At 42.6% G+C, this 16,131-nt stretch overlaps 1 long non-coding RNA gene across 1 annotated transcript in view; it reads left to right on the forward strand.

The window, feature by feature from the left end:
- Positions 1-2,144: 2,144 nt before the first annotated feature.
- LOC147442897 (uncharacterized) overlaps positions 2,145-16,131 on the forward strand; it is a 38,454-nt gene continuing 24,467 nt past the window's right edge. The window contains exons 1-2 of the long non-coding RNA XR_015190216.1: positions 2,145-2,260; positions 2,333-2,403. This is a non-coding gene — a long non-coding RNA (uncharacterized LOC147442897). The remainder of the gene's footprint in view (positions 2,261-2,332; positions 2,404-16,131) is intronic.

The following is a 16,131-nucleotide window of genomic DNA, read 5'->3' on the forward strand; positions in this document are numbered from 1 at the left end:
AAACTAAAATAGCTTTTAACTAATAAGTAAACTCTTCTGTGTAGCATTTATTTAATTAAACTATCTAAAATTGACTCAATTAACATTATCATATACACAGAAATACATGCAAATACACTAAAATCATTTAAACAAACAGCCAATTCAATTCACTTAATTTTAAACAAACAAAATTTAATCTAATTTTTGTAGTGTGAGAGTGTGTGAACATGCATGTGTAAGTGTGTATGATGTAGGTAATGCATTCACATGCACTCTCCACAATGTGGAGCTCTTCTCCCCACTTGCAAAACTCACATCAAATCTGCAACCCCTCCCCCCCCCCAAAAAAAAGTCAATTACTTGTATATATACATGCACAAATCAACAAATCAGAACAAACCCTAAGCCTACCTAGCACAATGATGCCACAAAATCAGTGTGTGTATGTAAGAGAGAGAGAGAGAGAGAGAGAGAGAGAGAGAGAGAGAGAGAGGGTGCAGATTCGAAAAGAAGAAGAAGAGCAGGGCGCAAGCAACAATCGAAAAGAAAAGGGACAATTCTATTAGGTGCTTAATTTTTGGCAAGGCACCAATATTTTTGCTGGTATTATCGTCGGTATTTACACTGAAATAACAGTAAGTATCTTTTGTGTCAAAAATAACTTCTTCAAAAAAAAAAACCTCCTCTTTTGAACTCACTCTTCGTCGAACATACCGACGCTATGATTCGATTGTTGATAATCAAAGCGTCAATATTTGAGCAACCTCTTGTTGTAGTGCGAATATGCGATCAATCATAAAAAAAGCATTGGGCAAGATACATGTCAACTCAAAAAAGGATGGCATGTCTCATGGTCCTAACTAACCCGGGGTATAAACTAAGGGTTACCATATGGTATCACATAAGTGTACAATAGGGGGGTTTTATAAGGAAAAAATGATAAATTTTACAAACGAGGGTCCTATAAATAGGGGTCAAAACGGCAATTTTGGTGCACAAAAGAGACATCTCCTTAATACTACTAGTGATTCCCTCGTGTAAGGATTTAGAGATAACATGCGGCCTAAGTGCCACAAACTGAAGTGTCTCTCACCCATCTACTCTTTAATTGTTTTGCTTACTCAAAATTATTGGGTCTACTACATCAAGCTGAACCCTTCACCTGGTAGGAAGTCCCTCTTGGGGAGTGTAATGGCTTGGACATCCCCTTATGAAACATCATTAGCTGTCACTGGCTTTGGGCCATATGGAACCTTTACGGGTCCAACAGTCCACCTTCTCTCTCATTTTAGAACCCTATATTCCCATATCTATTCAAATTGAGGTATGGGATCAAAGATACTGCAAGTGATAACTTATATAAGTCTCTGTCTCATCCATACAATTTTCCCATAGGTTATAGACTGGAACATGAAGATTATAGAAATTTAGTCCACTAGAAGGATAGAGTTGGTGGCTACTCTTTTCCATCTACTTAATGGCTCCTAGATTGTAGAGTATTACCCTTGCTATCTTTCTCATGTCGAGTGCACTCCTTTGTATCCTCCTAGTTTTTGGTCTTTATCTTAGTTGCTATAGGTTTCTGCTTGGTCCTTTGACAACTAACTATATAGAATGGTTCATCACCTCCCCCTTTTTTTTATACTCTTTTCTTTTAATCTACAACTTATTCAACAAATTTCTCTAGAGAAACTACCAAAATGCCCATGAAATTTGGGAAAATCCCAAAATACCCCGCAAATTTCAAAAATAGCCTTATCCATTTTGGATGGATTGCTTCAAATTAGCATAATTCAGTCTTTCGACAATAGAGATATATCTTTAAGTGTCTTATATATTAATTTTATCACCAATGAGCTCTCAAATAGAGGCCTTTGTGTCTAACAATAATAAGTCATTTCAGCTTAATAGCCCACAATGCCATCCATAATCCTAGTTCTATCATCTATGGTTGAGTGAGATCAAGGGAGAACTAATGTTCCTATGAAAAATTGGAAAAAGGAAAGTGTATGGAGATGTTTGCCAAAATGGCAAGGGATATTTTGGTAAATTTAAGGGCATTTTGTGATTTTTTTAATAAAATTCCCCAAATTTCAGGGGTATTTTGGTAAATTCCCCCTTATTTTTTCAAAAAAAGAAAGGAAATACTCTTCCCTCGCTCTTCAGAACGTACAAAGCTTGTCATCCAACACCGAAGCAACACACGTGCGCGCGCAGTGGGTAGATCCAAAACATTTCTACCGATTGAGGTGCTATGACAGGGAAACCACAGCCATGTGTGAGCGACTTTCGTTTATGCACCCACATTCATTCCTGCAGCTATGGGACCTAACTCACTTACTGGTTGCAGGGGTTGTTGTTCTGTTAAATAAGGATGTTCCAAGACGGTGTGCCTCTACAGCTTCCTCACGCTTTCTACAGGTATTTGTATATTAGAGCTCTTAAAATTGTGCTGTTGCTTCATGATCATCTGAATATGACCTAGAACAATGGCCCTTTATGTGCCAAAGTCAAGCAAGGAAATGGTGGGACTTAGGTGCCTCCAGGGGTTACGAACCTTCCAATTTGTGTATGTGTGCATGCAGTGAGGTGAGGCTCCATGACCATTAGAATTTTTTTTTTCGACACACCATAGGGCCCACAGGGGGAGGTGCTTATCCCTTCCAAATATTAGCCATGTTACATGGTCGGGCAAGGGCCGCGTACCATCGGGCAAGAGCCACGCGTAGGCTCCATAACCATTAGAATTTTCTCAAGTGACATTTGTGAACTGCGTCCGTCCTACTGACAAGGTCTTGATAATCGCATGATCAATTTTTGTTTTATGTGGGAGGGCTCTGAGTGCGAGACTCATCTCTACCATTCATGTGTGGGTGAGGGCAATGAAGCAAGCCTCCCCAAAGCTTGGTGAAGGGGTAACAAGCACATTTTGGCCATATCCAAGCAGATATGTATGACGTTGTGAGCGGGATGAAAACACACACAACGCCTCTATAACGACTCGACACACTCTTGGAATGATATACACACACACTATGGGGCACCACTCGGCTTACACAACTAGCCTGGCCGAGACAGGAAACACACAGACGGAGTGAGAAGAGAGAGATTTTCCACTTGCCCACTCAACACTCACACACACACTCTCAATTCAGCTCAAAGGAGACAAATTTCTGTTGTTTAGACTCAATGAAGCTCAGCCCAACACCAATGGGGCAAATAGTTTACACAGTATTGAGGAAATACACCAAATACAACCACAAAGTTAAGCAGAGGCTTCACTCACCGGAGAAGATTACACAGAAAAACAGCAGAAAATCTGTGAGGAATTTGGCAAAATGGACAGCGCCATTGTGTCCGGAACGCCCAAAAACCCCAGTCTACAATGTCAAAGTGCTCAAATCCGACCGCAGATGAGCAGTTTAGGACCAAAAAATGCTCTAAAAACAGCAAAAACACACTTGCGGCTGTTCCTCCTCTCTTCTCCACGTTTTTCCTGGTCTTCTCTCAGTTTTTTCAGTTCCCATACTTAGCTTTTTTAGTTGGGCACCCTTGGCCTTTTAGATGACCTCAAACGGATCCCGAACAGGCCAAAAACTGACCTCGCAGTGCATAGTTGTCACCTTTTTGCATCATCCGCACACCTGGCACTCAGTTTTTCCAAATAATGCATCCCGCAACCACGTGAAGTGGCCCCAAAAAGTGGTCCTTATGATGACCTTTTTGCATAAGTATCACAAGAAAACACCCACGCCGTGTCCATACTTCTCCGCGTGCAAGTATTGTCCCCATTCGCCGTCCTGACGCCACTAGATGCCATATGACGCACCTGCTTACCTCATGTCGTCGGCCCGCGGATAGCTTCCTCGTGAAGTTTTACGCGCTACCAACTCCTCATTATTATAGAAAAAACACACTGGTACTAGTAATAGTGAAAATCGATGCACTATGTACATGCTGCCCTACCTGTACACATGTGGGCCCCACGTAACCACCTGGCTCTGGAAAATGGGCAATCCTTTATTCGATGCACCATGCATGGATATGTACATATGTGCAATTCCTTGCTCCAAAAAACTCCTGACATAATTTGCCCACCCCCTAGTCTGCTAGAGCATTCATGCTCAGCAGCAGCACTAGTAGATGCTCATTCCACCTGGATCAAAAGGCCAAAGGCATATCGCCTGATTCACAAGAAGCATCATAACACCACACCTACATTTGTCAACAATCAACCAAAATGCACCATAGGAATATCCAACTAACACATCCGCCTTGTCTGGAGTTCCAAAAGCATAAATATTGCATGCCACATTCAACCCAACCGATAGAGACAACTCAAGTGACTCATCACCTGGCATCTTGGCTTCACCAGCCATAGCAACAACCTGCAAATCATGCACCCAAGTAGCTAAAAGCATTGTGTGAAGGTAAATTTGTTGATATCCAAAGCACAAAAGTATCCCCGCAGCACACATATCCCTAGCATAGGCATCCACATAGCTGAGATTGGACTCATATATGCCAAACCCCTTCTCATCATCATAAGCATACTCATCATCACACATAACTTCATCCACATCATAATCATGGCTATCACCACTATCCATAGCTTCTAGCATGGGTTCATCAGTCTCCAAGAATACAGATCCCTGCTCTAAACCACAATCATGGTCACAAATCGATTCAATCACTGTACATCCATCAACATATGGCTTCAAAACAGGCTCCACATCCAACAAATCCACAAAATGGCTCTCAACCTTGCCCTCTTCCCTAATTTCCAAGGAACTAGTATCCAAAGATACGTGCTCATCATCAATAACCTCAACCTCACACTCACACTCAGAATCACAAGGTACACAAGTAGCCAATGCATCCTCTTCAAGACTTTTCAATCCTGTACCCAAAGCATTACTCACCTCTTTAGGCTCTTCCAGAAACCTGTCAACCTGCAAGACCTCTTTACGCTTCACAATAGACCTTGGGAAGAAACGAGAAACATCATAGAATAAGCTACTTTTCACCTGCTTAGGCTTAACTTCATCTTCCATGTCAAATCCATCTTGCACATGCATACCTGTACGGATACCATGTTCCTCAAGACGCTCAAACTCCCATTCCTTGTGCTTTGCAATGCATACCGCATCTTTAAAAGACTCGGGCGTTTTCAACTCAACTTCGAACCACAACCAAGGTGAAACCATCAACAAAAGAACTTTTCTTCAATGAACAAGGGGGGGTCTCATGCTTAAGAGCAACACACCGACGAGTCCATAAATCTGTAAAACCTTGTACATAGGCATCAACACCTTGACAAGAACCTTGCTTAAGAGTATTGAGCTCATTCCATACTGCATTTGCATCTTCAAAAACCTGGAAACGCTCTAAAAAAGCTTCTATAAACTTGTCAAGACTCAAACTATAAGAAGAAGCCACTGCTTCTTTAGCTTCCAAATCCATGAACCAAACACGGGCCTCATCTTTCAAAAGCAATCCAAATAGCCTCAAAATCTTGTCCTCATCACACATATTGTTGCTTATGCATGCCACCTCGACTTGCTCCAGAAAGTCTTCCGCATCTTCACCACTTCTTCCATGAAATTCTGGATAAGAGAAAGCCATGGCTACCCAAGTTACAATGCTTTGAGAACCCCTTCGAACACACGTGCAAGAACCCAAGACTTTTGACTACCCAATCCCGAGAAACTTCAATGGAGCTCAGCTTTAGATAAGGACAAACACATGCACATCAAATGAGTTTTCATAATTAATCATCGGAATTACAACAGGCAAAGGACATTCGAGGATCTCTCGTAATCTTCTTGGCCCAAACATAAAGACTATGCGCTGTTGGAAAAAGATCTTCCTGGACACATGAATATTAATCTGGATTCTTTGAGTTAAATGAAAAGGAGTGAACTGAGGTCCATTTTGATCATCCATTAAAGTCAACCATGCAACTCCCAAGAAAGCACACTTGACTTATCCTTTGATTTTGCCAAAATTTCAGCAGCATAACAGCATAAATGGCTCAAAAGACCAAAAACCAGCCATCATAACTTGGAAAAATTTTGACAGAGTTTTCCCAGAAATAGAGCAGTAGGAACCCAAAATATAGACTGTATATGTATGCATAAACTGTCAACAATAGAACACGAGCATCAAATAGGACTCACTAATACATAGCCTATGGCGAGGTCACGAAAAGGGTGCTCCAGCTACCTGTATCACCGAAAGGATCTCCACATTTGAGAATCCCCCAGCTCAATAAAACCTCACGCTATCGACCCTCACACGAAGGCTAATGCAAATCGCGTATAGTCAAGTCTCAGAAATGACTATCTTCCAGACCAAGTCTCAGAAATGGTTGGGACTGCCAAATAAAACCCAAGTATGGCTCCACAAATACGTACAATGGCAGTTTCCACAAGTAACGTACAATCCAGCAGACAATGCGCTCAAACAGGCGCCAAGTGATGCATACCCACAACAACTGCAAGTGACACCAATGCTAGTATATCACTGTACTCCAGCTACCTGTACCTGTACCTGTCCCTGTAACCCCGAATCTCGAAGCTCGAAGCTCGAAGCAGAAGGTACTCGAAGAAGATCCTCCGTGGGGGCGCCAAAAGAATGTGAGCGAGATGAAAACACACACAGCGCCTCTATAACGACCCGACACACACTCTTGGAATGATACACACACACTATGGGGCACCACTCGGCTTACACAACCAGCCTGGCCGAGACAGGAAATACATAGACGGAGTGAGAAGAGAGAGATTTCCCACTTGCCCACTCAACACTCACACATACACACTCACACACACTCTCAATTCAGCTCAAAGGAGGCAAATTTGTGTTGTTTAGACTCAATGAAGCTCAGCCCAATACCAATGGGGCAAATAGTTTACACAGTATTGAGGAAATACACCAAATACAACCACAAAGTTAAGCAGAGGCTTCACTCACCGGAGAAGATTACACAGAAAAACAGCAGAAAATTTGTGAGGAACTTGGCAAAATGGATAGCGCCATTGCGTCCGGAACGCCCAAAACCCCAGTCTACAATGTCAAAGTGCTCAAATCCGACCGCGGATGAGCAGTTTAGGGCCAAAAAATGCTCCAAAAACAGCAAAAACACACTTGCGGCTGTTCCTCCTCTCTTCTCCACGTTTTTTCTGGTCTTCTCTCAGTTTTTTCAGTTCCCATACTTAGCTTTTTTAGTTGGGCACCCTTCGCCTTTTAGATGACCTCAAACGGACCCCGAACAGGCCAAAAACTGACCTCGCAGTGCATAGTTGTCACCTTTTTGCATCATCCGCACACCTGGCACTCAGTTTTTCCAAATAATGCATCCCGCAACCACGTGAAGTGGTCCTCATGATGACCTTTCTGCATAAGTATCACAAGAAAACACCCACGCCGTGTCCATACTTCTCCGCGTGCAAGTATTGACCCCATTCGCCGTCCTGACGCCACTAGATGCCATATGACGCACCTGCTTACCTCATGTCGTCGGCCCGCGGATAGCTTCCTCGTGAAGTTTTACGCGCTACCAACTCCTCATTATTATAGAAAAAACACACTGGTACTAGTAATAGTGAAAATCGATGCACTATGTACATGCTGCCCTACCTGTACACATGTGGGCCCCACGTAACCACCTGGCTCTGGAAAATGGGCAATCCTTTATTCGATGCACCATGCATGGATATGTACATATGTGCAATTCCTTGCTCCAAAAAACTCCTGACAACGTGTGGAGTGCAAAATGCCAAAAAATTTATTGAATGAAATATATTAAGATACATTTTGGCATGTGGAGGGAGCACACATAGTGAAGGTAGAAAGGGGCAACAGTGGGGCAAGAGGACCCAGGAGCTGCAGTCAGCAAGGCTACAAGCCTGAAGAAGTAGGTAGGGCTTGGATTGTTTGTTGCAAACGAGGACTTGAAGGGTGGAGATAACTGTTCTTTTCAAGCACAGTACATGGTGTGCTTGGTGGTATGGAGGAGGACAGCTGTAGGAAGGGGCATAGATGGAGTCTGAAGGGTCAACAAGAATCATCTATGTTGAGGAGGTGGATGCTTGTATGGCTGGCTTTAATGTGAAAGAGAAGATTGAGGTAGACAAGTTGTTGTTGTGAGAAGCAACAACAGTGGAGCAATAATAGTGGAACAATTGTAGCCAGAAACAATATCCAAGGAAGGGAAACAATATCCAAGGAAGGGGCTGGGGATCGGTAGAATCAAGGGAGTCTTCATCATTGATTAGTCTACAATTGAAGAAGAAATGTCGATCAAGTGTACAACCGGTACCCCTTTACATCTTACTTGGTTTTAAACTCTTCTTTGTGGGTATGGGATATATGCATACAAAGGGGAGCCAGAGACCCTCGTGTTGGACTACTTTGGAAGGTGATTAAATTGCATATATGGGGCATGGCATCAGAACTCTGGTGATTAATTCTGGCCTCCTATAGGCTAAGCTGGGTACAGCAACTATGTATAGCAGTTTTTAAGAAGAGCATGATTGTACGTGAAGCAAACCCATTTTGTTGGAATAGAGAGAACAATATCAAACCATTTGGTTCTGTCCAATCTCAATAAGAGCGGAAACATGCGCTGTCCCTTTTGATGATTGTGATGCAGTTATTTTTGAGATCTACTCGTGTTTCTACTGGCTCACGATATGCTTGAAAGGCTTGAAGGATGGTATGGCCTCATATATTATAAAAGAGCTTGACAACGGTAAAACAGATTTTAGTTGTCAATTTAAATAGTAGATGTGATTGCTGTTGATACAGGAGATAATAGAAAGAGGCCAACAGAGGTCAGCTTGGATTAATTGCGGAGGCTTAAAATTGGTTCATGAGCTTTGACAAACTTTATCTGACTTTCATCTGAGCAAGCTTTTCCTAAATGCATTCTTGATGACCAGGATGATTGATTGGCTGAACCCTGAGTTGGGATATTGAGATGCCCTGAAAAATCATGGATAGCAATGTAGACCTCATCTAATGAGGGTGTTTGGCCAAGGACAGCACAAGAATGACCAATAGGTAGTGTGCGTTTCACGAGGCAGTGATCAAGAAAAACCTCAAAATGTGGTAATTAGCAGAAGTTGGCAGAGAGAATATTTTTTGCAGCAATGGGTGCATAATGAGTAACTCTGAATTGTGGTAGAAAATCAGTTTGTTGGTTTTATAGATTTAAGTTCGTATCATAGACTAATGATAGACAGAAATTCGAATGATAAGGCTATGAATATATGTTTCCGGGGTACAATTTAGAAAGCAAGGTTTAAAGATTGTATCATCTGCAACCAAAGCATATGTGATTTGTTTAGATGCAACCATTGTGGAAAATGGTGTGCACCCTTTGTTATCACGTATCAAAGAGATAGGTGTAAGTAAGATGACTGAACATTCTTGATATGCTTTAGCCTTTGCTCAATGTTCAGAATTCAAATGTACGTCTCAATGAGGCAGATGAGCAGCCTATGCAGAGTGCACAGATCAGCGTTTTACAGATGCTGATGTTTAAGAATTATCGAATGAGGGCAGAGCAAATAATGGGGCTTTAGGTCAATGCCAAAACGGTTGGTGCAAACTGTGTGTGAAAACAAATTGTATGTTCCTTTGTCTACACGTTTTTGTTTTGGCTCTCAACATGCTTTACGTGTATTGGGTTGTCTTGCGATGATTGTTTCAAACCTATTGAATGTCCAAGAACTTATTTCTTTTGATGATGCACATAGCTCAAGAAATTGGCAAGTTGAGTATGGTGCAATTGTCAAGAATGGCACTTTGTATTTATGTGACATGTTCTTGTAAAAAAGCCATTGGTACAAAGCGTGCTTATAAGCTGAAACATAAGCCAGATGGTAGCGTTGATCTTGTGTCATGTGCACATCTAACCCTATGTGCATGTGGACAAGCTAACTTCTACTTCTAGGGTCTAGGAAAACCTAAGAAGTGTTCTGGCATCCTTGTGAGCCTGTACGCACGACGTGCATGCCTAGACCCTTTAGAGTAGTTGCATACCCTCTGATTGCACATGAGTACAGCCAGTGTGTGCTAAGTGTAGGCATTGGGGCGTGTTCCCATATAGACCGTTAGTACCCAGCTTAGGTATTTCATTGCATATGAAGCACCGCTTATAATAGGATTTTAGCTTATTAATAAGTGACATTTAGCCCAATTATTAGAAGTCGTGGGTTTTGTTATTGGCATTGCCCGACCGAGCTATAATTCCCTGTAAAAGTGACCCAAAGTGACCCTATGGGTCACTTCTCAAGTATAAGTCAAGTACCCGCAGTAGAAGCACCATCAACACCATGCCCTGGCGTTTTCCCCGGCAGTACCATCATCATCTTCTGGCGTTTTTGCCTTCATCAGCCCGTAGTACCATATCAGCCCTAGCGTTAAGCAGTTCCCAATCCTTTAGCAACAGGTTCGACCAAGGTTCCTAGATTCAGCCCAAGGCCATTGGATCAGCCAGCGTTTTCAGATTTCAGCCCTTCCCACCATTGTCATTAGCACCCTCCACATTGTCATCAGCAGATCACCCCATAGCCTCGTCATCGTCATTAGCATCCTCGACATCATCATTAGCAGATCAGCCCATAGCCTCGTCAAGTTGCAGATACCCAGCAGATTCCCTAGCGTACTGCATTTTCATCCTTAAGTCGCGCAGATCCAAGCATCCACCGCAAGATCCCATGAGCATCTCAACATCCATGATCATTGTAGTAGCATTTGTGCAATCTAAAGCAAATACCTCTCTAGCGATAGAGAGGGACCGCCCTTGGAGGGGGGTTTCGGATCTCATCCAGTGTTAGTCTTTTTCTCTCTCTATCACTCACAAAACTTTCACTCACATCATCTTCTCTCTTGTCTTTCTAGTCTTTTTGCACATTCCTCACATGAAGTATAAGGAACTCTCATGGAGTAAAAGGAACCTTGAATACACATCAATTACTCATCCTGAGCATTCACCATAAATCACTTCCGTTGCACATAACATCTTGCAAAAGGTTATGCTCAAAAGATGGGCATGATTTCGAAGAGACTTTTAATCCCACTTACTTTATGACAACAATCCATGCTATTTTTGCTTTGGTAGTGTAGAGTTGTTGGAATTCATCTACGTGAGATATTGTATGCAATGCCATCTTCTCATTTTGTTGAGAAAGGGAAGGCTGAAGAAAGTATTGTTTGCACTTAAAGAAAGCAGCACACTTACTATGAGAAGATTTATGCATCCCTGATTTCTCATGGTTTTTGCAACAATCTGACTAAAGCGCCTTCTATAAAATGAATAGGGATGTAGTTCTACATTTAGTTGTATGGAATGAATGCTGCTCACGTGTGCAAATGAGACACATCATATGAAATCTAAGAGTCATCAGAACACATTTTTCGAGATGTCAAATTTGGGTCTGATGCATTATTTAAGGATTAAGTTTGAGCATCGTGTGGAGGTATTGTTTTGTGTCAGACAAAGTATATTTAGGCGGAGATTGGATTTTGTTGATTGCAAACATGTCACAAAATGGTGACATTCACTACTGAGCCGACAGGAAGAGGGAGAAGCAAATCAAAAGCTGTTGACATAACAATTTGAACTCTAGAGATTCTTTCGGACGAGTTATTGATAGCAGCTTTTAAGCACTTATAACTTTGGAAATTGAGTTGCTTTTGAGGCCAAGGAGCCATTGTTAGAGTTTGTCACGGTTCACCTCTTCGGCCAGGCCTGGCGGAGCAGCTAGTGCCTCAGTATTTGTTTTGTGGTTATATCTGGCCTATGTGAGGTAGTTTTCTCACTATTGGCTTGTTTTTGCCATTGTTTTATCCAACCTGTACTCAGTACTGCTGGCAGTGTCATATAGTTTGCCTCTTGGCATCCCAGGCTTAGGGCATTTATCCATGAGCCGTGTTCCACTAGTTTTCACCTACAAACAAGTTTTCTGTTTTTCCCAGTTTTTTTCCTACTAGGGTTGTGGGGTTTTTAAGGGAGATAGGGCAATTTGGCTGCCTCCCTATATAGGGAGGAGGTGTGCCCACCCCTTGGTTAATCCACCTGCATCATCAATTGTTGCATTAGCAGAGTTGGCTAGCGTTTTGGTTCTCTCCCTCTCTAGCAACATTTTCTTTGTCTAGCATCTTCTCTCTCCAGTGTTTTTGTTCAAAATCTCCCTCTCCTCTCTCTTCTGCCTTTGCGTTTTTTGCGAGTACCACTCCTATTGTATCCTTGGTTGCCCTAGGCGATCTCCTTTTACTAGGTACCCTACACATCTAGGAGATTATCACGACAGGGTGCTATCGGAGGTTCCATATTTGAAGGTTTGTGCTGTCCATCATGAGAGATTAGAGGTTGTGTATATGTTTCCCGTTGTTTTTAGCCATGTTCACCCATCCTCCGCTGCCACTCTTGACATGGTATCAGAGCTTCGGTATTGAGATCCGACCTTGAGGTGTTTTTGTGGCGTGTTTGATGCTTTTCTTGAGTTTTTGGAGAGGAGTTAGCATTAGGAAGTAAATGGGTATAGGAGGGCTTCTTTATTTGATACTCTAAAGAAATACTCACAGCTTAAGTTAGCTTTGATCAAGCTTAGAAGAGTGGGGAAAAAGGTCTATGGTGGCCTTATCAAAAAAGCTTTCCCTATATTTTTGCTTTTAAAATAGGTAGGTTTTATGAAAAAGAGAGATGAACAATTTAATTTTAAAACATATGTATTTCAATTTTAGATTGTCTTTGTCCCACCATGCTCTTCTCTCTTTTACATTGAAACCTCTCTCACTTGGAGGTTATGAAAAGTAGTACTTTTCAGCCCTCTACTTGTCACAAAGGTTTTTGACATTCTCTCTCCGCATTCTCTCTAAACGTGAGCTAACATACTCTCTCTCTCTCTCTCTCTCTCTCTCTCTCTCTCTCTCTCTTTCATATCAAAGTTGCTTCTCTCTTCCAATCATTGAAAGAACATTCTTTGCTATTTAGATCTGTAGATCTCCTAAGGTTGTAGATCTGCTCACTCTCTCCTACTCTCTCGTTCTTTATTATCTCACTCCCTTTCCCCCCCCCTCTCTCTCTCTCTCTCTCTCTCTCTCTCATGCTTCTCCATCTCCAACTTAGAGCAATGGGAGTCTCTATTCTACTTATTTAGATTTGACAGAAAGTGGAGATCTCCTACGGTTGTAGATCTGCTCACTCTCTCCCACTCTCATCCTTTATCGTCTCTCTCTCCCTCATGCTTCTCCATCTCTAACTTAAACTTAAAGCAATGGGAGCCTCTATTCTACTCATGTGTAGCAACATTTCTCTGTCTTGTACAACTTTGAGCAACCATTTGAATTCAAAGGAGGCTACTCAACATTCCCTCCCTTTCTTTCCTTCACAACATCATCTAAATCTTCTATCTTTGAGTTCTCTCTGATTGTTCCCTCCATAGCCAACATCTTCTGGTTGTAGTTGCTATATTGTGAATCACAATTACACGTTGTTTCTCTAATTAGCTTGATGAAGCTCACTTTGAATGTCAGTCAATCCACTTTCATTTCAAGACATTACTGTTAGGCCAAAACGGTATCATCTTAAGGGCAAGAATATGCAACCTTGCTGCAGATTAACTACAGAGCTTGAGTACAAAGCAATCAATTTATGAGTTGATGGTCATAGAAAGCTTGGAAGAAAGCTTGAAAAATGACTGGCGAGCAAGGTGGAACCAAACGTAAAATATTGTACGTATTCGGTACGTAAGGTACGCAGTCTGTATGAATTGAGGGTTAAGGTACGTAAAAATACGCACTATTGGTAAAAAACTCTTAAAAATTAGATTTGTTTTTTGAAATTTCACAAGAGAAGCCTATAAATATATAAACTATCAATCTATATGGCTAAATGAAAAGGCTTACTTGCATTAAACATCAATCAAGTGAACTACCATGGTCCATGATACGAACATGGGACACAATACCAGATTTCAGTAATAGCATGACAGACTCAATACCATAAGCTTAAAAGCAACATAGCATTGTAAGGTAAGAGACAATGTACATCATACAAGAGTGAAGATCCAAAGATTGACTAATGATTATCAAAATACTGCAAATACAAAACTCAACACTACAATCATCCCGACACGAGAATGACTTATCAATCATGACCAATGTCTGATGCCAACTGCAAAAGATCATAAACTAGCAAGCTACAAATGCCAAAAGTTAAAACTAATACATAGCATGAATAATACTGGAACAAACCCAACGGAGTCCTCGGTCAAGAGACTCAAGCCTCTCTCTCTCCCAAGACAACTAGCCTAGAACTCATAATCGGATGAAGATGAGCTCTCTGCAGAGGAGAGAATGTCTCATGTGTCAAGACATTGCCCTCGTCATCGTACTCTGGCTCCACAACCATAGATACCTGTGGCTGCTGTGAAACATCCTCAAGATCCTCCTTCTTTGTAGCGTGAATGAGACGTATAGCCTCATTTGCACGGCCCCATGCTTTGCAGAAGCTTTCCTTTGCGAATGCTCTCCCGTCGTGCAATATCTGGATCTGGAACTTGCTCTAGGAGTGGAATGCTGTATTCCCGTGCTCGCGATTTGGTCACATGTCGATCCACACCCTCCAGCTCTCTATGAAGGAGTCGAAGAATCTCCTGCTCATCTCTCGGTTAAAGTTTTGGCATCTCAAGTGAACTGCCCAATGTGATCCCATTATTTAGTTTGGCTTTTAGGTATTTATTTTACTTATTTGTCAAAGTCTTGGATAGGGCAATTTACTAGGATTGCTATATAAGCAACCCCTTGTCTCCTTTGTATACATATTTAGTTATTCATTGCCAAGGTTGATTGGTTCAGGAGACTCTCTCTCTCTCTCTCTCTCTCTCTCTCTCTCTCTCTCTCTCTCTCTCTCTCTCACTCCACTTGGTCTCTACGCTTCCGCATCGTCGATTTTGACATGGTATCAGAGCATCTTGGTGAAGCTCGTGCCTGAAGGCCTTGGCGTGGAGGAGTAGCCCAGAGAAGAGGAGCGGAAGAAGAAGCAGCAGCGTTTTAAAACGCTGCCCCCCCTCCCAGCCCGCCTCCCTCCCTTGCCGGAAATCCACAGGCTCCATTTTAGAACGTTGCACCCAAAAGGCGGCCCTCTACACTTACCCCCCCTGCAGTTGCACGTTGTGCGTTTTAAAACGCAGACAGCGTTGCCCGCTTCCACTCCCTTGCCGGCAGTCACCGAGTCCCCACCCCCTGTCCCTTGTGTTTCAGAACGTTGCCTTATCGACGGCGGGAGGGTAGCGTCCAAACCCTTGCGCCAGCAGCTCCACTTCTCCCTGGTTCAATGTTTTGAAACACCAAGATGGGACCCATTAATTGTGGCTCCTTCCACCGTGCATAGCGTTTTAAAACGTTGTATGCAACGGTGTATTGGAGCACTCCTTGGGCTGCTGAAAGCGAGAAGGTGGCACTGAAAAGGCAAAGATTGGAACTCTTGGGAGGGGCAGAAAAGTGCTTTTCGACGAGCAGCTTGGGAGAAGCAGAGTTTGCGGAGCCCACTTCGTGGGGAGCTCTCTGTAGAGAGGGTGTGGAGCGGCTTGGCAGAGATGAGGAGCTTGGATCTTTTTCGGCTTGGTTTGTACGGCCATTTTTTGGAGTGCGAGAAGGTACCCGCTTACCAGATCCTGTAACTTCAATATGTCCCTACCTTGCTCGAGGCACAACGACATCGACCAAAGACAACCAAAAGCTATGGATAACGGATCGTCAACCATTCATTAAGCAGCCCATGCATTGGCACAATTCTCAAGGAACTCGGAAATTTGTTTGCCTCGAGTTTGTGAATTCAAAAGCAAATGGAGGAGTTTGCTAGAGGACAGCGACAAAGGTGAGTTGGACAAGGATGGCAGTACCAATACTCAGTTAGTTGCCTCGTCGAGAGGTACGACTACAGTCATGAATGTGATTCAACGCTTTGTTTGGCTCGAGAGTTTGAAGCCAAAGGCAAAAGCAGGAACTCACGGACAGACAAGGACAAAGGCAAGCTGGACAGAGATTACGGTAATAAAGATTTGGCAGAGGAGATCGACATGGCACTCGTGGCGGTGGCCAGAGTGGCCTCGACGTCAGATTTCTAGTCAAATG

Source organism: Adiantum capillus-veneris, chromosome 14 (genome assembly GCF_014529385.1).
Source record: "Adiantum capillus-veneris isolate H3 chromosome 14, ASM1452938v2, whole genome shotgun sequence".
NCBI classification, from domain to species: Eukaryota; Viridiplantae; Streptophyta; class Polypodiopsida; order Polypodiales; family Pteridaceae; genus Adiantum; species Adiantum capillus-veneris.